The following is a 21,465-nucleotide window of genomic DNA, read 5'->3' on the forward strand; positions in this document are numbered from 1 at the left end:
TCTGTTTATGTGATTTCAATTAACGAATGACACGGTGGTTGCCGCGAGTAGCCACGGGTAACCCGCCGAAACGGGGAACAAAAAATAGTGGTCTCTGCGGGGACGGGGACAAGGCCATTCACCGTCCCGTGGAGCAGTGAATGGACTTGTCTCCGCAGTGAGGCATTCAAAGATCGCGCGGTCCCCACCCACCTGATCGCAGCGTTCCATCTCCCTCCCTCCACCTCCTTTGATGTAGAGCAGGGCCAGCAAGATGGACAGGTGCAAAAAAAAAAAAAGGCCTTCTTCCTTTTCCCCTGCTCTTTCCACCATGCTGCAGCTACTAAAGCCGACAGGAAGTCTTTCCGACGTCAATTCTGATGTCAGAGAGGACGTTCTGGGCCAGCCAATCGCTGCCTGGCTGGCCCAGAACGTCCTCTCCAACTTCAGAATTGACATCGGAAAGACTTCCTGTCGGCTTTAGTAGCTGCAGCATGGCGGTAAGAGCAGGGGAAAAGGAAGGAGGCTTTTTTTTTTTTTAGCGGCAGGGAGGCAGCAGGCTGGCTTTGGCTAGGGAGGGACAGAGGTAGACAGGCAGGCTTCCAGAACTGCCCAAAGGCTTAAACTAGCCTTCCCCTCTCCACGCGGCATCCACTATTCAGGCAAACTGGGAAAATCCCTTCTCTTCAAAATCACAGGTCTTTGGAACGACCTCACCACCCCGCTGCGGAACCTGAGCTCCCTTCAGTTATTCCGCAAACAACTGAAAACCTGGCTTTTCAGCAAATTGTAGCTCTATCCTTCCCCCCTTTCTCTCCCCCCTTCTACACATAAGTTCATGTAATCCTTTTTCTTCTTCTCTACCCACTATTTTAAGTTCTTGTAAACCGTGTCGAGCTCCATTCTCATGGAGATGATGCGGTATATAAACTTAAGGTTTAGATTAGATTAGGCTTCGGAGGTGGGGGTGGGACAAAGTGTGGAAGGCAGTGAGAGGGACATGGGAAGGAATGAACTGGGGGCACTAAAGACAGGAAGGGGCACTAAGGACATGGGAAGAAGGCACTGGGGGAACTAAGACATGGGAAGGAGGTACTGGGGGCACTAAAGGCAGGAAGGGGCACTAAGGACATGGGAAGGAGGCACGGGGCACTAAAGACGTAAGAAGGGGTACTAAGGACATGGGAAGGAGGCACTGGGGGCACTAAGGACATGGGAATGAGGCACAGGGGCACTAAGGACATTGGAAGGATGCACTGGGGGCACTAAAGACAGGAAGGGGCACTAAGGATATGGGAAGGAGGCACTAGGGGCACTAAAGACAGGAAGGGGCACTAAGGACATTGGGAAGGAGGCACTGGGGGCACTAAAGACATGGGAAGGAGGCACTGGGGGCACTAAAGACAGGAAGGGGCACTAAGGACATGGGAAGGAGGCACCGGGGGCACTAAGGACATAGGAAGGAAAGAGGGAGGGAATAGAAGGGGACAATTCTTGGGCCTGAGTGCAGAAAGAAAGAAATGAAAGAAAGGATACACAGACAGAAGGAAACGCAACCAGAGACTCAAGAAATCAATCACCAGACAGCAAAGGTAGGAAAAATGATTTTATTTTCAATTTAGTGATCAAAACGTGTCAGTTTTGAGAATTTATATCTGCTGTCTATATTTTGCACTATATTTGTCTATTTTTCTATAGTTACTGAGGTGATCGATCTCGCGGAGATAGGGCGGAAACGGGGTTTTTAAATTTTAGACCTAGTAGTTTGACGGTCCACAAAGTAATTCTTTTTTATCCCAGGACAAGCAGGCAGGTATTCTCACAAGTGGATGACGTGATCCAATCGCGAGTGCCTTCCCGCCCGACATCGGGCGTGTCTCCTCAGTTCTTACTTTTCCGCGGAGCCGAGAAGTCCGTTTTCGACTCTCTGCGTGAAGTGTTTTCACTTGTGCCTTCTTTTGTCCGTGGTTTTGTGTTGTTTTTCCTCAGAATCACTGTTTTTCTTCATTGTTTTCTTGAATTTAAAAAAAAATAAAAAAAATTTCTTCCGTTCGTTTGACCGGGCAGGCCACGTGGCCGCAGCCCCACGGCTTTGATCTTGCAGCAGAGCTTTTTCGGCCTATGTTCCGGCCTGCAACCAGCTTTAAAAAGTGTTCCAAGTGCCAGTGCACGATTTCCCTGACGGACCCTCATCGACACTGTCTTCGGTGTCTCGGGCCTCTACATCTCCCGAAATCGTGCCAGCCTTGCTCAACACTTAAGTCTCGTGCTTTCAAGCGTCGTTGCATCCTGTGGGAGCAGCTTTTCAGCATGGAGTCTTCGATGGAGCTTTCGTCCTTGAAGGGTGCTTCGCCCTCGACATCATCCGATGCTTGCCAGGCTTCCACAGCTTCTGCTCCGAGCCTCATCAAACCTGCCTCGTTTGTACTGGCTATGTCTTCAACGCCTGCTGTCTCTTCAGGTCAGATAGCACAGCAGCCCATTCCCCCGGTGATGCTTAAAGTGCCCAAGGTTTCCAAGTCCAAGCACTCTCACACTGCCTCGAGGGAGCATGAAGCCCAGGCAGGTGGTCCCGTTGGAGACGCGGATCCATCCTTGCTGGCTTTGTTCCAGACCTTATTGGAGAAGCAATTCATTCAGCTCTTTACTACCACGGGGCCGAAGCTTCTCTCACAAATCCAGCTTGGGCATGCGGAGGTCTCTCGCGAGGTCGAGCCGCCTCCTGTGCCTCAGTCGTACGCACACTCTCTACAGGAAGCAAAGTCTCTGCGAGTGTCTGGTCTGGCATCTCGGTATGCATCGCAAGGAGCAGAGTCTTTGCCCATGCCTCCGTTGGAACCCGTACACTCGATGCAAGGAGCAGAGTCTTTGCGAGTGCCTCGAGGTTCTTCCACTCAACTGCCTCTGCTTCGTTCCACAGCCTCCAGCCCTATCCATTCTCTGGGGGCTTCGGCGGGGACACGCTCTCCTCGATTGTCGAGGCCTGCTTCGAAGCACAGCTCGCATCATAGATCGAGGCATTCTTCGAAGCATTCATCCAGGCATGCCTCGCCTCATCAGAAGCAGCCTTTTCTTCAATTTTCTCCACCGACTACTTTGACCCTTCCGCTTCCGGATCTCGAAGACCCAGTGAGTTCTTTTTCTCCATCCATCCAGATCCCCTTCTTCATTGGAGCAAGCTGCCTCGACATCCTCAAGTCCCTCTCGAGGCCAGGTTTTGGCAGATCAGCTGTCTTTTTCCTCTTTTCTACGTCAGATGGCAGCTGATTTGGATATTCAACTTGACACTGGATCTAAGTTTTCCAAAGAGTACCTCGAAACCATGCATCTTCCTCAACCTACTGCTGAATCCCTCAAGCTTCCTCTTCACAAGCTTTTGGATCAAACCTTTGTCCGCTATCTGGAAACTCCTTATTCCATTCCAGCTGTTCCAGGCAAATTGGATTCCAGATACAGGACTGTACATCATAAGTGGTTTGACAGTGCACAATTGTCTCACCAATCCCTTCTGGTGGAATCTTCTTTGAAACGTTCTTATCCTTCTCAGGTGTATGCCACTGTTCCTCTGGGCAGGGAAGGCAAAACGATGGACAGATTTGGTCGTCGTATCTACCAAATCTCCATGATGATCTCTAGAGTCCTCAACTATAATTTTCATTTCATCACCTACTTTGAGTTCTTTCTCTCCATCCTTCAAAAGTTCATGCCTTATCTGGATTCTCGTGCACATTTTGAGTACCAGGAAGTCCTTGCATCTTTGTCCCAACTTCGGCTGCAGCTTTTTCAATCCTCCTATGATGCTTTTGAGCTGTCTGCTCAAGCTACTTTTTGCTCGGTGGCCATGCGACGTCTGGCATGGCTCCGTACCATCGACATGGATCCTAACCTGCAGGACTGGCTGGCTAATGTTCCTTGTGCTGGCAATGACCTCTTTGACGAGTCTATTGAGGCAGCCACCAAGAAGCTTTCGGACCACGAGAAGTCTTTTGCATCTATTCTCTGGCCGAAGCCGAAGCTGGCTCCTCCTCGCTCTGCATGCCCTCCTCTGATTTACCAACGGCGTTTTCCACCTAAACAGGCTCCTGCCATTCGTCAGCCTGTCAAGAGGCAACATCCTCAGAAGCAGCAGAAGCCTCAGACACCTGCTGTACCCAAGGCTCCTCAGCCTTTTTGACTGTCTGATAGAAAGCATAACCTCAGTCGTTCTGCCATTTCCCGTTTTCCCCTCTATCGAAGGTCGACTCCATCATTTTTACCACCGATGGATGACTGTTACCTCTGACCTCTGGGTCCTTTTCATCGTCAGGGAGGGATACTCTCTTCAGTTCCATCAAGTTCCTCTGGAACATCCTCCAAGAGAGTATCCTTCCAACTCTACCCAGACCGCCCTTCTTCTTCAGGAAACTCAAGCTTTGCTTCAGCTCCGAGCTATCGAGCCAATTCCTTTGGCTCAGCAGAACAAGGGATTTTACTCCCGGTACTTCCTTGTTCTGAAGAAGATGGGCGATCGGCGTCCTATTTTGGATATCAGGGTGCTCAACAAATTTCTGGTCAAAAGAAAAGTTTTGCATGTTGACCCTGGCGTCTCTGTATCCCATCTTCGAGCAGAACGACTGATTATGCTCTTTGGATCTCAAGGAGGCCTACACACACATTCCCATCCATCCGGCCTCCCGTCAATACCTCAGATTTCGGGTGGGAAATCTTCATTATCAATACAGGGTGCTCCCTTTCAGCCTGGCCTCGTCACCCAGAGTCTTCACCAAGTGCCTGGTAGTGGTGGCCGCTGCGCTCAGGAACCATGGTCTTCAGGTGTTTTCCTACCTGGATGACTGGCTCATCAAGGATTCCATGTCTCAAGGAGTCATCCTAGCGACCCAGTGGACTATCTGGTTCCTGCAGAGTCTGGGATTTGAAATCAACTTTCCAAAATCCCATCTCCAGCCTTCTCAGACTTTCCATTCATCGGAGCTGTTCTGGATACTGTCCAACTCGGAGCGTTCCTTCCTCCACAACGTCTGGAAGCTCTTCTCCATCTTTGTCATTCAGTCTCCTCTCACCCGTCCATCTCGGCGAGACACATGATGATTCTTCTGGATCACATGGCTTCCACAGTACACGTGACTCCTTTTGCCAGACTTCACCTCAGAATTCCTCAGTGGACCCTGGCATCTCAATGGACGCAGGTTTCCGACCCTCTGACTCGACACATCCAGGTCACTCCTGCTCTGACACAGTCTCTTCGCTGGTGGATGCTCTCTTCCAATCTATCCAGAGGCTTACTTTTTCACACGCCTCCCCCCATCAGAAGGTCCTCACGACCGACTCTTCAACTTACGCTTGGGGGGCTCATCTGGATGGTCTCCGTACTCAAGGCTATTGGACCAGTGTGGATCGTCAGTGTCACATCAATCTCCTGGAACTCAGGGCGATTTTCAATGCTCTCAATGCCTTTCAGCATCTGCTTCATGACCAGGTAGTCCTCATTCGCACGGACAATCAAGTCGCAATGTATTATGTCAACAAACAAGGAGGGACGGGTTCTGCCTCCCTCTATCAGGAAGCTCTGAAAGTTTGGGATTGGGCGATTTGCCACAACACCTTCCTCAAAGCTACATTCAGGGAGCGGACAATGCCTTAGCAGACAACTTGAGTCGTCTTCTACAGCCTCACGAATGGACTCTCCATTCCAAGCCTCTTCATCACATCTTCTCTCAGTGGGGAACGCCTCAGATAGATCTCTTTGCTGCCCCCCACAACTTCAAGCTGCCTCAGTTCTGCTCCAGGATCTACACTCCTCATCGCCTCTAGGCAGATGCTTTTCTTCTGGACTGGACGAATCTCTTTCTATATGTGTTTCCTCCATTTCCTCTCATTCAAAAGACGCTAGTCAAGCTGAAGTCCGACCATGCCACCATGATTCTGGTTGCTCTTCGGTGGCCCAGACAACCCTGGTACTCCCTTCTACTTCAACAGGGAGTCATACCTTCTACCATTTTTCCCTCTCTGCTTAAGCAGCATCAGTGATCTCTGCTTCATCCCAACCTGCAGTCTCTACACCTGACAGCTTGGTTCCTCTCAACATAGCTCCTCTCCAGTTTTCTCAATCTGAGGGACGTTTTGGAAGCTTCACGGAAGCCTACTACTAGACAATTACCAAAAATGGACTAGATTTTCTATGTGGTGTTTTTCTCATCATAAGGAGCCTCAACATTCCTCCTTATCTTCAGTTTTGGATTATCTGTTGCACCTTTCTCATTTTGGTCTCAAGTCTACATCGATCCGAGTCCATCTTAGTGCAATTGCTGCTTTCCATCAGCCTATTGAAGGGAAACCTTTCTCTGCTCATCCTGTGGTTTCCAGATTCATGAAAGGACTTTTCCATGTCAAGCCTCCTCTCAAACCGCCTCCTGTGGTTTGGGACCTCAATATTGTTCTTACTCAGCTGATGAAGCCTCTATTTGAACCAATTGACAAGGCTCATCTAAAGTATCTCACTAGGAAAGAGGTGTTTCTCATTGGCCTCACTTCTGCTCGATGAGTCAGTGAGCTTCAAGCGTTGGTTGCGGATCCACCTTTTACAGTGTTCCATCATGACAAGGTGGTTCTTCGCACTCATCCAAAATTCCTTACTAAAGTAGTCTCGGAGTTTCATCTCAACCAATCCATTGTTCTTCCAGTGTTTTTTCCAGAGCCTCATTCTCATCCTGGAGAATCAGCTTTTCATATTCTTGACTGTAAAAGTGCTTTGGCACCAAACCACACAGAACTGCTCCTCAACTTTTTGTCTCCTTTGATCCAAACAAGTTAGGACGTCCTATTTCTAAGCAAACCATCTCCAATTGGATGGCGGCTTGTATCTCTTTCTGCTATCCCCAGGCTGGATTACCCCTGCACAGTAAAGTCACAGCCCATAAGGTCAGAGCAATGGCAGCTTCTGTAGCTTTCCTCAGATCTACCGCTATTGAGGAAATTTGTAGAGCTGTTACTTGGTCCTCGGTTCATACCTTCACTTCTCACTATTGCCTGGATACTTTCTCCAGACGGGATGGACAGTTTGGCTAAACAGTATTGCAAAATTTATTCTCCTAAGTTGCCAACTCTCCCACCATCCCACTTTGGTTAGCTTGAAGGTCACCCACTTGTGAGAATACCGGCCTTCTTGTCCTGGGATAAAGCACAGTTACTTACCGTAACAGGTGTTATCCAGGGACAGCAGGCAGCTATTCTTGCATCCCACCCACCTCCCTGGGTTGGCTTCTTTGCTAGCTATCTGAATTGAGGATGTCGGGCGGGAAGGCACTCACGCATGCTCGGTGCGGGCGACTCAAAACTTCGAGTTTCTTCAAGCAAGTCTGCTTGTGAGGCGTCCGCATCGGGGCTCCATTGGATCACGTCACCAACTTGTGAGAATAGCTGCCTGCTATCCCTGGATAACACCTGTTACGGTAAGTAACTGTGCTATTTCTGCCGGTCCATGAGTGTAAAAAGATTGAAAAACACTGATGTAGAGTATGCCGGCTTTCTTTTTCACCCAGCCGCACGCGCGGCTGCTCGAGTTGATCAGTCTTCTCTCCTGCAACTTCCTGTTTCCGATTGCGTCAGAGGAGGCTGGGCGAAAAAGAAAGCTGGCATACTCTACATCTAAGGTGAGGTGGAGGGAGGGAGATGGCGGAACGCTGCAATCGGTCGGGTGTCTGCTGTTTTTGTATCACTACCTGCCTGCGCTCACGGTCCAGATCCTCCTGTTGCTCATTGTACTGCAGCATCTGCATGATTATGTGCTCAGGTGGGCATTTTTAGTGTGCACAATTGACCTGATTCGAGCTATAGGTGAACATGGGGGACACGTCATTGCAAGGGAGGACAAGTCAATTGATTTATTTTATGTTCTGTTTTTACTACAGGGCAGAGGCACTGAAACAGATTCTCAGTGCAGTAGTAGTAGTGGCAGGACTCTTCTGTCTTCATGGTGTTTCGCAGTACTGAGGCTTATATGGATGCTGCGGGAACGGTGACAGGGCGGTGAATGGGATGGCAGTGACGGTGACGGGGCGGTGAAGGTGATGATGGTGACGGGGCGGTGAAGGGAATGGCGGTGACGAGGCGGTGAAGGGGACAGTGAGCCGGGGATGGGGCGGTGATGGGGACAGATTTTTTCCTCATGTCATTCTCTAATTTCAATTACCCCAACATAGACTGGTTAAATGTTACATCGGGGAGTGCTAGGTAGGTAAAATTCCTAGACTTCATAAATGACTGCTTTTTAGAGCAACTAGTCTAGGAACTGACAAGAGGTGGGAGCTATTTTAGATTTGGTCCTTAGTGGAATGCAAGGAATAGTACAGGAGTTAACTGTGTTGGGTCCGATGGGAAACTGTGATCATGACGTGATACGTGTGAGCTGATACCAGGAGTGACGTTACAAAAGAAATCTACTGTAGAGGCATTTAATTTTCCAAATGGCACCATAGGAACTCAGCAGCATGGCTCTCGGGGCAGGAGTGTAGGAAGATTGCTCCTGCCCTGCGTCACCACTAGACCACCAGGGTAAGGTCCGGGGGTGGGTCAGAGCCAGCAAAAAGTTATTCGCAATTTTTCTCTATTTGCAGGCCGGCTCTGCCCCTAACCCCCGCAAATAGGGAGGGAGAAGTGTAGTGTATTCAGACAGCTTTTGACAAAGTTCCTCATGAGATATTAGGAATTGGTTATCAGATAGAAAACAGAGGGTGGGGTTAAATGGTCATTTTTTTTTCAATGGAGGAGAGTAATCAGTGGAGTGCCACAACGATATGTACTGGGACCGGTGCTATTTAACTTATTTATAAGTGATCCGTAAATTGGAACGATGAGTGAGGTGATTAAATTTGCAGATGACACTAAACTTCAAAGTTGTTTAAAAACGTATACAGATTGTGAAATTTGCAGGGAGACTTTAGGAAATTGGAAGACTGGGCTTCCAAGTGGCAGATGAAATTTAATATGGAAAAATGCAAAGTGATGCACATTGGGAAGAATAACTCAAATCACAGTTACCAGATGCTAGGATCCACCTTGGGGGTTAGCGCCCAAGAAAAGAATCTGGATGTAATTGAAGATAATACGATGAAACCTTCTGCCCAATGTGTGGTGGTGGCCAAAAAAGCAAACAAGATGCTAGGAACTATTAGAAAGGGATGGCTGACAATACTAAGAATGTTATAATGCCTCTATATCGCTCCATGGTGTGACCTTACCTGGAGTATTGCGTTCAATTCTGGTCTCCTTATCTCAAGAAATCTATAGCAGCACTAGAAAAGGTTCAAAGGAGAGCGACCAAGATGATAAAAGGGGATGGAACTCCTTTCGTATGAAGAAAGACTAAAAAGGTTTGGGCTCTTCAGCTTGGAAAAGAGATGGTTGAGGGGAGATATGATTGAAGTCTACAAAATGCTGAGTGGAATAAAACAGGTACAAGTGGATCAAATTTTTTTACTCGGTCAAAAATTACAAAGACTAGGGGACACTTGATGAAGTTATAGGGAAATACTTTTAAAACCAATAAAAGGAAACATTTTTTCTCTCAGAGAATAGTTAAGCTCTGGAATGCATTGCCAGAGGTTGTGGTAAGAGCAGATAGCGTAGCTGGTTTTAAGAAGGGCTTGGACAATTTCCTGGAGGAAAAGTCCATAATCTGTTATTGAGAAAGACATGAGCGAAGCCTCTGCTTGTCCTGGATCGGTAGCATGGAATGTTGCTACTCTTTTGGGTTTTGGCCAGTACTAGTGACCTAGAATGGCTACCATGAGAACAGACTACTGGGCTTGATGGACCATTGGTCTGACCTAGTCAGTCTATTCTTCTGTTCATATGAGCACATGCTCATACCCATTAGACTGAGAGCTAGAAACATATCCAGTTTCTATTTCTGCAATCAATCCGTGCAGAAGTCTTTTACAGTTGCTCTGCTGCTTTTCTTATATTTTTCACTTAAAGTTCATTTTGTTTAGTGACTTTAGTGCCTTGAGATCCCTTCTGGTGGTTCACTGTCAAAGGAAAGGAAGCAGTCCCACAGAGCCAGTGTGACATTTCCGCTCCCCGAGACGGTCATGTCAGAGTGAAACCCCGGTCTCAGTCTCTTACTCGAGACCAGACTCTCCCTGAAAAGGATCAGGAAGAAGATCCTGAAAGCCTAGCTGCCTATCCTGAGCCTTCTAACCTAGAGCAGTACCCAGAGTATAGGTTATCTCCACGGCCCAGAAAAGCTTCCAGTCACACTAAGAGGTTTAATCAAGCTCCCAGTGATATTCTGCCCTGTAGCCTGAGGGGGAGCCCAAGAACACACAAGCTAGGCACACAAACACCCAGCGTAGGGCGTGGCCCTAAGCCTTTTAAGCAGCTCTCCAGAGCATTAAAGGAGGCTGCCCAAGAGAGTCTGGCAGAGAGAGTTCTCCGGGCCAGGAAAAGGCCAGACCTCACTCCAGAGCCAATGGAGTGTGAGGCTTCAATGCCTCAGGAACCAGCAGTGCAGCTGGATACACCAGAAAGCATGGACCTGGATGAAGGGTGTATGCCGGAGACCGTTATGGAAGAAGCCATGGATGTGGGCTTGGCAACTTTCCACTAAACACTGCAGGTACGAGGCTGTACAGGAATAATAGTGGAGAGGAGTTTTGGAAGAACTAATTTTGATTGTGCTGTAACACAAGCTTAGAGCAGTGCTGCAGCAGCTTGATTGTCTGGCTACACTGCAGCTGTGCAGAAGCTCAAGAGAAGCCAAAGGACTGTGAGCTAATCAGGGCTGGAAGTTTAGGAGCCTGCAGTAAGGCTTCAGTTTTGTCTTTTGTTCCTACTTAAAGTTTACTTTATATCCAAGAATGTAAATACCTGGTGAAGAAACCGGACTGTGTTGATTGATAAGCCCAGGACTCCAGCTCAAGGCTGGATAATTGCTTAAGAGACTAATTGTGCTGTGTTTTTTCAGAGACTGTGTGACCAGGTAGAGCAAGCCCTAAAACCTGGACTGGAATAGAAAGCTTGCTGTGCTTTCACTGGACTGGGTGAAAGTTAAAAGTCTTTTTATTTTCTGTTTTCTTTCTTTTTGCCCTTGTTTGGGAAGAAAGGAAACTTGGACTATAATAATATCTGATATGATTTATAGTTTTGTGTGTTAAGTGACTAATTAAACTTTACACATTATTTTTTGGTTCAACTTGACTCACGGTGCTTTATTTTTAGCAAAGCCCAAGATAGTGAGACACCAGTGAGGTCTCCCCCTTTGGGAGCCGCGTCGGGAATGTGCTACCCTCTACCGGGGGTCTTCTTAACCTTACCGAGACCCCGGCAGGTGACACCAGCTGCTGCTTCACAGAGAAACTGGTTCCCCTTGGAGTTTGCTTGCCCGCTAACCTTGTCATGGGTTTTAAGCGCAGGCTGTGTGTGTCTGGAGCGAAACCCTCGGGTTTCAAGGTGCAGGCTGATTTTTCTGCCCCTGACCGTGTGGTGAGGATCTGTGGGGGGACGGAGACAGAAAATGTTGCCCAGGCAGAGGGAGTGGTTCCATGTGCAAGCTGTTTTCAGCTTGAATCGCTCATGAAGGAAGTAATTGAACTGAGAGAGGAGGTGGCAAGACTGAGAAGCATCCGTGAGAATGAAAGGTACATCGATGAAATGGTTCATGAGGCGTCAAAAAATTCCAGCAGTGAGGAAAAAAGGATGTGCTGAGGGAAGACAGCTAGACTCAACACACTGCAAGATTGGTACTGCGACTCCCCCCCTTGAATTGAAGAACCGGAACTTAGTTTTACAATACCATAAATATGAAATAGCATTTTACAAATGTAAAGGACAAATACGTTCTGCTAACTCTTGCTGGTCCCCTTTACTACAATATCTGCAAACATCTAATGTATGAATGTACTTATTGTATATCTCTCTGTAATATTATTAATATTTGTACTGCTCTGTGCCTCTGTTACTTTGGTTTTATATAAAATCAATAAAAATTTTCATGGAAAAAAAAAAAAAAAGAAGTGGAGCAAATGAGAGCATTCCAAGGAGAGGAAGAACCAAAGCTTAAAATCGCAACAATTGCTGGATCCTTGACCACTGCGAGACGTGAGGTAGTGGTAGTTAGCAATTCCCTTTAGAGGGGTACAGAAACATCCATCTGCAGACTAGACACGATGTCACGAGAGGTATGCTGTCTGCCTGGTGCCAAAATCCAAGATGTTATGGTGAGATTGCCAAGATTTATCAAGTCTGATGACTATTATCCAATGCTGCTCATCTACGTTGGCACTAACAATAGTTCCAGATACCCCTGCAAACTTAACAAAAGGGACTTTGTAGCTCTGGGAGAGAAGGTGAAGCAGACGGGTGTGCAGGTGGTATTCTCGTCCATCCTCTTTGTCAAGGGTAAAGGCCAGGGCAGAGAAGCTCGCATCCTGGAGATGAATGCGTGCCTTCATGGATGGTGTCATTGAGAGCGTTTTGGCTACCTAGACCATAGGATGATTTTCCAAGGGCTGCTGAGTAGGGATGGTGTGCAAGAGATAATGGTTACTGCGGATGGGCAGCCTACATGGGCCATTTGGCTTTTATCTGCCATCATGTTTCTATGTTTCTGCCATCATGTTTCTATGTTTCTGTCTATCAAAGAAGGGAAGAAGTGTTTTTGGCTGCAGGCTGGCTAATGTACTGAAGAGGACTTTTAAACTAGAAGTGATGGGTCAGGGTGATCAAAGCCCTCAGGTAAGTATAAACCCTTAGGTAAATAAATCACTTAATACTTCTACATGGATGGGAAAAGGGGGCAATGTCTGGAAAGCAGTATATACTAATGCTTGAAGTATGGGAAACAAGATTCTGTATCTAGAAGCTATGATGGAAGAATACGAGTTGGATATAGTGGCCATCACGGAGACATGGTTCATGGGGAGCCATGACTGGGATGTAGTTATACTGGGCTATAATCTGTTCAGGAAAGAAAAGGAGGGGAAGTAGCGTTATATATTAAAGATCATATTAAAGCAATACAATTGCAGGATCTGCATGGCAAGGAAGAGGCACTATGGATTAATTTGGAAAGAGGGAATGGTGAATATATTTACATTGGTGTGATATACAGGCCTCCTTCACAGATGGAAGAAGTGGACAGAGATTTAATAGCAGACATTCAGAAAATATCTAAAAAAGGGAAACTTTTACTAATAAGTGATTTTAACATGCCAGATATTGATTGGGGGTATACCTATTGCGGGGTCTTCTAAAAGTAGGGAGTTAAAGATTCTCTACAAAGAAAACTGTTCTAGCATTTGGTAATGGAATCCACGCTGGAAGGGGTCATACTGGACTTAGTGCTTACAAAATGTTTGTGATGTTATAGTGGGTGATCATCTGGCATCCAGTGATCATGGCATGGTACGGTTTAATATTGAGATGGGTATAGAGAGGGCTCATTCAAAAGCAAAGGTTCTAGACTTTAAAAAACAAACTTTGTTCAGATGGGGAATGAATTGTTGTCTGGATGGGAACATCTGGAAGGAGTGGAAATGCTGTGGCAAAACTGAAAGAAGTACTTATACTTGTAAGAGTGACAAACCTTTTTGTATGGCAAGTAGGTAAAGGTAAGAGAAGGCCACTTTGATTTTCAAAAATAGTAGCTGAGAAGTTAAGGAATAAGAGGTTATCTTTCATAAATGACAAAAAGATCACAGAAAGAGGAAGACAGGCAAAAATATCTGGAAAAGTTTGAGAGGCTGGACGTGTAGTCAGGAAAACAAAGATGCAAATGGAAGAAAAAATAGCTGACATGGTAAAACGGGGAGATAGGACATTTTTTAAAATTAATTAATTCAAGTATTTATATACCACTTATAGCCTAAGTGGTTTACATTCAGGTACTCAAACATTTTTCTCTGTCTGTCCCAGTGGGCTCACAATCTATCTAATGTACTAGGGCAATGGGGTATTAAGTGACTTGCCCAGGGTCACAAGAAGCAGCATGGGATTTGAACCCACAACCTCGGGGTACTGAGGCTGTAGCTCTAACCACTGTGCCACACACAAATTCTTTATTGAATTTATGTAATGTAGAAGATAACTCTTGCCACAGAAATACAGAGGAAAATAAAAATAAACAAAAATTGACCATTAAGGAACAAAATAATCTTCCTTAGACCACAATAGGTACAACTTCAGGGAGAGGTTTCAGAAAATTAGTGAAGAGAACCCAATTAAAAGTAAAAGAATAGGAATTGGCTTAATAGACAGTTTGACTATTTATGAATGTTGTTGTATAATTGCTAAACTCCCCCCGCAGACAATTTCTTCATGTCCAGGAAGGCCCACAACTGCTCAGATAGAAAAAAATACATATCTAACCCCTAAATACTTGACCATGCATTTACAGGAATAGGCCAAGAGGAAATTTGCACCCTAAGTTACTTTTTCAACTCTCATGGCTAGAACTAATTTCATGGACTTCTGCATTTGTCTAGTAACATCTGGATAGAGCCACACTTTTTCCACCAGGAATAAGACTTGAGAATTACGAAAATATTGTCTAAAGAATGCAATCACATCTTGTTCAAAGACAAATGAAACCAGTAGTGTAGCTTGCTCTGGAGCCTCATATATTGAAGTTTCAAGGAAGTACATAAGGTTCAAAGGTTCTCCAACAATTAAATTTTGAACACCTTCTTCTGGAGTGGCTCCTATTTCCTTTTTTATAGGAATATAATATATACGGTTAACTGGTGGAATATTATCTGGAGAATATTTTAGAACAAATCAAGAATTTTCTTAGCATTTCCATAGGATTCACGCCAAATGATTTTGGAAAGTTCAGGAGACACACGTTAAGCATATGGTTATAATTTTCTAGCTGTTCTACTTCTCTATAAAGCAATATTTTATCTTAAATAATTCCATTGGATAAAGATTGAAGATTTTCTACCTTTTCTTCAACTTGCATAACCTCTAGTGCAAATGTTGTTTGGTATCAAGTTTTCTGCCAAAATATTCACAAGTGTTGTAATCTCCCGGGAAGATTTATTGACAGAAGAATTAAGCTTTAAGAGAGTATTCCATATGTTCTCTAAAGTTACCACCGGAGATGATCCTGCTGGAGGGGAGAGGTAGTTGCCTTCCTCTCCAAATTTCTTTGTTCCACAGAGATTCCTACTGTTTCTGCCTCTGCAATTGGGGTCGCCTTCATGAGAAGAGCTTCACGGGGCTCCTCTAATTGAGTAGCAGGGAACTCCGGGCACAGTGGAGTATCAGCTGCTGGAGGGGAGAGAGAAATCTCCCAGTTTGATTCCTCGGCTCCTCTTCCCTCTGAGGAGATGCCAGATGCCCCTCTGGTACCAATTCGGGAACTCCCAGATACAGCTATATATTCCAAAATCGAGCATTGTGCAGGTGTTGAAGTCCGAACTGCAGGGGAATCAGTTTGGACCATCCCCTTACGCTTTGAATGTGGTATGGTGGTTTTTAAAGAAACTTTGAGCTTCTCTGAAGATTGCTAGCAGAGATGCCGTCCCGGTGCTGCAGCCATCTTGAATTCCTCTCTTATCCAGCTGTATATTAGTGATAGGAAGAAGTACAAAAGTGACATTGTGAGACTCAAAGGCGAAGAGGAGGAATATGTTGAAGCTGATTTTTAAAAAAATAAATATTTCTGTTCTGTGTTCATGGCTAAAGCGCCAGGAACGGAACCACAGAAGACAAACATGAATAGGGATAGAGGAATGATAGACCCTGATCAATTTTCTAAGAGTTGTGTTGATGAGGAACTAGCTAAACTAAAAGTAGACAAAGTGATAGGGCCGGATAGTGTACATCTGAGGGTGCTGAAGGAACTTAGGGAAGTTCTGGTGGCTCCGCTTACTGACCTTTTCAATGAGTCGGGAGTGGAACTGGAGGACTAGAGAAGGGTGAATTTGGTCCCATTCTATTCTCTATTATCCAAACCATAATCTCTTATTATCCAAAACATAATTCTGTAATTCAAAATACTCTAAGTCGCCTTGAACCTGTTTAGGCATAGCGGGACTCATAAATACCAGATTAGATTAGAACTGGTTGAGTGGAAGGCAGCAAAGGGTAGTGATCAATGGAGATCGCTCTGAGGAAAGGGATGTTACCAGTGGTGTGCCTCAAGATTTTGTTCTTGGGCCTGTTCTTTTTAACATTTTTATAAACAATATTGCTGAAAGGTTGTCGGTTAAGATTTACCTCTTTGTGGATGATACCAAAATCTGCAATAGAGTAGGCACATCTGATGATGTGAATAACATGAAGAAAGACCTGATGAAGTTTTAAGAATGATCTGAAATTTGACAGCTAAAATTTAATGCTAAGAAATAACAAGGTCATGCATTTAGGCTGCAAAAACCCAAGGGAATGGTACAGTTTAGGGGGTGAAGAACTTATGTACACGATGGAAGAGCGGGACTTGGGTGTGATTGTATGTGATGATCTTAAGGTGGCCAGACAGGTTGAAAAGGTGACCGTGAAAGCTAGAAGGATGCTAGGTTGCATAGGGCCAGTAGGAAAAAGGAGGTATTGATGCGCTTGTACAAAACTTTGGTGAGACCTCATTTAGAATATTGTGTACAATTCTAGAGCTTGCACCTTCAAAAAGATATAAAAAAGATGGAGTCAATCCAGAGGAAGGCTAATAAAATGGTGTGTGGTCTTCGTCATAAGGCATATGAGGACAAACTTAAAGATCTCAATCTTTAAGTTTGTCCCCATATGCCTTATGACGAAGACCACACACAAACATCTAATGTATGAATGTACCTATTGTATATTTTTCTGTAATTATTATTAATATTTGTACTGCTCTGTGCCTCTGTTACTTTGGTTTTGTATAAAATCAATAAAAATTTTCATGGAAAAAAAAAAAAAAAAAAAAAAAAAGATCTCAATCTATATACTTTAGAGGAAAGGCAGGAGAGGGGAGATATGATAGAGACGTTTAAATACCTACGTAATATAAATGCGCATGAGTCAAGTCTCTTTCATTTGAAAGGAAGCTCTAAAATGAAAGGGCATAGAACATAAGAACATAAGAATTGCCGCTGCTGGGGCAGACCAGTGGTCCATCATACCCAGCAGTCTGCTCACGCAGTGGCCCTCTGATCAAAGACCAGTGCCCTAACTGAGACTAGCCCTACCAGCGCACATTCTTGTTCAGCAGGAACTTGTCTAACTTTGTCTTGAATCCCTGGAGGGTGTTTTCCCCCTATGACAGACTCCGGAAAAGCGTTCCAGTTTTCTACCACACTGGGTGAAGAAGAACTGTCTCATGTTCGTACGGAATCTATCCCCTTTCAATTTTAGAGAGTGCCCTCTCGTTCTCCCTACCTTGGAGAGGGTGAACAACCTGTCTTTATCTACTAAGTCTATTCCCTTCAGTATCTTGAATGTTTCGATCATGTCCCCTCTCAATCTCCTCTGTTCGAGGGAGAAGAGGCCCAGTTTCTCTAATCTTCCGTTGTACGGCAGCTCCTCCAACCCCTTAACCATCTTGGTTGCTCTTCTCTGGACCCTTTCGAGTAGTACCGTGTCCTCCTTTATGTACGGCGACCAGTGCTGTACACAGTACTCCAGGTGAGGGTGCACCATGGCCTGGTACAGTGGCATGATAACCTTCTCCAATCTGTTCGTGATCCCCTTCTTTATCATTCCTAGCATTCTGTTCGCCCTTTTCGTCGCCGCTACACATTGCGCGGACAGCTTCATGGACTTGTCAATCAGAATTTCCAAGTCCCTTTCCTGGGAGGTCTCTCCAAGTACCTCCCCAGACATCCTGTATTCGTGCATGAAATTTTTGTTACCGACATGCATCACTTTACACTTACCCACGTTAAATCTCATCTGCCATGTCGATGTCCATTCCTTGAGCCTGATGATGTCATGTTGCAGATTGTAAGGATGGAGGAGCCCCCAAAATGTAAGGTTAGAGGGGTTAGGTTGATGCGCCCTTACAAACGCCAGGTCCTGGGTTCAATTCCTCCACAGAGGTTTCATTATTAGGAAGTAGAATCAAATCACAAGCACAGCCAGAAGTGATTGCATAAAGAATATATTATAAAAATGCAGAAAAGCAAGATTCATAGATTACAATTAAGGAATGTTTTACAAATACAGAGACTGATTCTGTGTTCTTGTGACTGAGAGAGAACAGACCAAGAAAAGAATCCAAGGGGGAAGAAAGACAGGAAAAAGGGGTGATGATGAGACAGAGAATTGTGATGTTCCAGGTAGAGCGAGAGGGGGGTTGATGTTGAAAGGGGGCTTTTTATAACAAATAGAATCTATTGAATTTCAATAGAATCTATTGAAGTTAAGTAAACTGTTAAGTAAACTGTCTGAAACAATGGTTAGTTTCACTGATCAGGGAGGTGAGTGAGGTGTGCTAGACTCGAGAAGAATAGACTGGAGTCAAATGTACTTTCCAGTATGCCTCTGACAATAGTTTCTGATTAATTTTAGTTATCTGTGCACCTGGACCCATTGTACATCCTAAGCTTTCCATCCTAAGCATCAGACATTAACACATCGTAACACCTCTTAGCTCTCTTTAGCACCTTTTTACTGTCAGGTCCTCTAAGCACTGATTTAATTAAGGTTGTTGCAATGACATTCCCTAAGGTCAGACATGAATGATATGATCTCCCATAGGCCTTTGCTGACATTGGTTAGGCTAACCGAAAATGCTGATTGCTAGCAATGCTAGGCTGACACAGATCTTCGCAATCCCCCTGCGTCTTCACTACTCTGAATAACTTGGTATCGTCCGGAAATGTAATCGCCTCGCTCGTCGTACCTATGTCCAGATCGTTTATAAAGATGTTGAATAGCACGGGTCCAAGCACCGAGGCCTCCGGCACCACACTGGTGATGCTCTTTCAGTCCAAGTATTGTCCATTTACACCCACTCTCTGTTTCTTATGCTCCAGCCAGTTTTTAATCCACGTGAGTATTTCACCCTCAATTCTATGGCTCGCAATTTTCCAAAGTAGTCGTTCATGCGGAACCTTGTCGAACGCCTTCTGAAAGTCCAGATACACAATGTCGACCGGGTCACCCTTGTCTATCTGCCTGTTTACTCCCTCAAAGAAGTGCAGCAAGTATGTCAGACAAGATCTGCCTTTGCTGAAACCGTGCTGGCTGGTCCTCATCAGACCATGTCCGTCAAGGTGATCAATGATGCGGTCCTTTATCAGCGCCTCTACCATCTTTCCCGGTACCGAGGTCAGACTCACTGTTCTGTAGTTTCTCGGGTCTCCCCTCGAACCTTTTTTGAAGATTGGTGTAACATTCCCACCTTCCAGTCCTCTGGAATCTTTCCCGTTTTGATTGACAGATTGACTATTAGTTGAAGCAGTTCAGTTATGGTCCCTCTCAGTTCCTTGATTACCCTCAAATGGATGCCATCTGGTCCCGGGGATTTATCACTTTTAAGCCTATCAATCTGCCTGCATACCTTTTCTAAACTGACTATTAACCCTGTCAGTTTCCTGTTTACACTTCCAGCATATAGCCTGATGCTATGTGTATGTCCTCTTTGGTGAAAACAAACGTAAAAAATGTGTTCAGTCTGTCGGCGATTGCTGTGTCCTCCTTTAGCGCTCCCTTTATTCCTTGGTCATACAATAGTCCCTCTGCTTCCTTCGCGGGTCGTTTCCTTTAATATATCGAAAGAATGGCTTGAAGTTTTTCGCCTCCTTGGCTATTTTTTCCTCGTAGTCTCTTTTGGCCCCTTTTACCGCCTTATGTCACCTGCGTTGATGTTGTTTGTGCTTGTTCCAGTTTTCATCTGTTTTTGATCTTTTCCATTCCTTAAATGAGGCTTTTTTGTCTCTGATCACTTCCTTTACCTCTACAGTGAGCCACGCTGGTTCTTTTTTCATTTTCCTCTTTGATCCCTTGTTGATACGCGGTATATATAGATTTTGTGCCTCGCTGACCCATATCCTTAAAAAGAGACCAAGCTTGCTCTAACGTCTTTACAGTGTTTATCCTCTTCTTAATCCTCTTCCCCGCCATGCGTCTCATCCCTTCGTAATTCCCTTTTCGGAAGTTTAGCACCGTGGCCGTTGTTCCGGATTGATGTTTCGTTCCTATTTCTAGGTTGAAGCAGATCGTATTGTGATCGATGTTTCCCAGTGTCCCTTCTACTTTTACATCTTGTGCCGGTCCTCGCAGTCCATTTAGAATTAGGTCCAGAATTGCGTTTCCTCTTGTATTTTCCTTGACAAGTTGTTCAAGGAAGCAATCGCCTACAGCATCCAGGAACTTGGTCTCCCTACCGCAGCTGGAGGTGCCTAGGTTCCAGTCTATCCCCGGATAATTGAAGTCGCCCATGATAACTGCGTTGCCTCCCTTGCAGTTGCATTTAATCTCTTCTGTCATTTCTCCATTAATTTCTTCGGATTGCCCTGGGGGTCGGTAGTAGATGCCTATCCTCATTTCCAGTCCATTTTTTCCTGGAATTTTGACCCATAGAGACTCTAACTTATCCATCTGTTGTGGCATGTTCTCTCCAGTAGATTCAATTCCCTCTTTGATGTATATGGGAATGCCTCCTCCTTTTTGAGTCACTTTGTCTCTGCGGTATAGTTTGCATCCCGGTAGCACCGTGTCCCAGACATTTTCATCAGTCCACCATGTTTCTGTGATGCCGATGATGTCAACGCTATCCTTTTGTGCCACAGCTTCTAATTCACCCATCTTATTTCTAAGACTCCTTGCGTTCGTGTATATACACTTGAGTTTGCAACCTGTTCCCTTCTTGCGTGTCCTTCCCGCTTGTGTTCCTTTTGGCCTGTCTTGTCTGTGATCTGGTAAGTCTTCCCCTCCATCTACCTACACGGTATCCACCGGGTATACCGGTTCCCGAACCATCGACTCCTTCTTTTGGTCGACTGTCGGCTTTCCCCTTCTTCCTAGTTTAAAAACTTCTCAACTTCTCTCTTGATGTTGCTTGCAAATAGCCTTGTCCCGTCTCTGCTTAGGTGGAGCCTGTCCTACGTGAATAGCTTGCTCTTCCCCCCAGAATGTCGTCTAGTTGCGCACGAAGTAGAATCCTTCCTCACACCAGCGCCGCATCCACGATCCACGCGTTGACTGCTTGCAGCTCCATCTGCCTCTTCTCATCAGCCCAGGGTACCGGCAGGATCTCAGAGAGTGTTATCCTCAGCGTTCTGGTCTTTAGCTTCCTTCCTAGCATCTGGAACTGGTCCTTCAGTACTTCCCTGTTGTAGTTCCTGTTGGATCCCGGTAGGCAGGTCACCAGCCAATCCAGTCTTCCTCCCGCTATGTGGCTGTCAACTTGTCTGATGATAGAGTCCCCCACAACAACTGCTGTCCTCTCTATCTTCTCTTGATTCTCCAGCCGCAAGTCCGTGTCCCTGATGTATGTCTATATCTCCAACCGTAGGTCCGTGTTCTTTGTTGCTATCCATTTCCTCGCATCGTGGATGAAGTTAA

At 45.5% G+C, this 21,465-nt stretch overlaps 1 protein-coding gene across 15 annotated transcripts in view; it reads left to right on the plus strand.

Annotated features, from left to right (window-relative positions):
- PCNT (pericentrin) overlaps positions 1-21,465 on the plus strand; it is an 820,497-nt gene that overhangs the window by 242,270 nt on the left and 556,762 nt on the right. The window lies entirely within an intron of this gene.

This window comes from Geotrypetes seraphini, chromosome 5 (genome assembly GCF_902459505.1).
Source record: "Geotrypetes seraphini chromosome 5, aGeoSer1.1, whole genome shotgun sequence".
Taxonomy (NCBI): domain Eukaryota; kingdom Metazoa; phylum Chordata; class Amphibia; order Gymnophiona; family Dermophiidae; genus Geotrypetes; species Geotrypetes seraphini.